This window comes from Pelobates fuscus, chromosome 3, assembly GCF_036172605.1.
Source record: "Pelobates fuscus isolate aPelFus1 chromosome 3, aPelFus1.pri, whole genome shotgun sequence".
Lineage (NCBI taxonomy): Eukaryota > Metazoa > Chordata > Amphibia > Anura > Pelobatidae > Pelobates > Pelobates fuscus.
Window position 1 is genome coordinate 286577420 of NC_086319.1, and position 1394 is coordinate 286578813.

At 45.1% G+C, this 1394-nt stretch overlaps 1 pseudogene; it reads left to right on the forward strand.

The window, feature by feature from the left end:
• The first annotated feature begins 864 nt into the window (after positions 1–864).
• On the forward strand, positions 865–983 carry LOC134603725 (5S ribosomal RNA; annotated as a pseudogene).
• The last annotated feature ends 411 nt before the right edge of the window (positions 984–1394 follow it).

A 1394-nucleotide genomic window follows, 5' to 3' on the forward strand; every position in this document is an offset into this window, starting at 1 on the left:
CCATGGCTTATTTGAGAAACCGATGGAGAAAAGGCTAGATGCCAGCCTGATAAAGTCATACCTGTCCTTAGGATCAGCACTACATCTAGCAGTAGCGTTAACAACGTTCACTAGAGCCTTCAAAGTATGGCTAGACAACTTAGAAGAGGATATCACTAAAGGAGTTCGGAGAGATCATCTGCTGGAAGGACTGAGATATTTGAAGTTAGCAACTGATTTTTGCTCTGTAGCATCTCTGGATGTTACCAGAATGGTGGCTAAAAGCATGGGCCTCTCTATAACAGCAAGGAGAGCATTATGGCTACACTCCTGGGGAGCATACTACACCTCAAAAGCGTCCCTGTGTGCCTTCCGTTTCAAGGTGATCTCCTATTTGGGAAGGTGTTGGATGAAGCTATACATAAGGCTAAAGATGGGAGAAAAGCTTTCTTCCTAAAGTCAGAAAATACGGTTCTACAACATGGGAAGATAGGCGATATAAAACCGTGCCTTTCAAGAAAGCAGGAGATATAATCCTGGGAAAGAATATGCCAGACCAAATTGGAGAAACACTCAGCAACAATCTTCCAGAGGAAGAGTAGCAAGACAGGGTGTAAACTTCTGAACGTGTGCCGGCCCAGCCAGGATTTACAGGAGGAAGACTGCATCTATTTTATCCTGTCCAGGTCAGAAGTGTGACAGGCGCCGGGGTCCTTTCAATATTGGCAAGAGCTGTATGGTGGCTCAGAGGCATATAGCAGCCCCAGGACTACAAAGTAACCAGGTTCAATCCCCTGCTGGGCACTCTTGGGGTGACCTCATCTGGGCGTCTGGATGTCACGGTGAGAACCGTGACACCACTAAGGAGCCTATGGCCATACCAGTACTTACGGCCATACCAGTCTGAAAATGCCTGATCTCGTCAGATCTCGAAAGCCATCCAGACTCGGGCCTGGTTAGTACTTGTATGGGAGACCAACTAGGAACCTCAGGTACCGTAAGCTAGCTTGCTTGGAGCCATTCTATCTCAATCTAGTCTTACTTTGTAATTATGCTTATACTTTAAAAGAAGGATACAGGTTAGAATTCGAGACCATTCCAATAAAGGATGTGTTTACCTAGTCTCGGGTAGCAAGGAGCAAAAGAGAAGCTATGAAGGATTGCATCGCAAAACTCCTAAAAGATCATGTAATAGAATACGTTCCAAAAAGAGAACAGAAGAGGGGGCACAATTATTCAGTTTTTTTTAGCCCAAATACCACAAAAGAAGTGGAGACTTATCCTGAACTTGAAGAAATTGCCAAACACCAGTGTGGTGGATCGGATGACGTCAATCGAATTTCTGATTATAGGTACATCCAACCAGACGGTAGCACTCCACAACCAGAGGGTCATAAATAGCCTCGTGAACCATG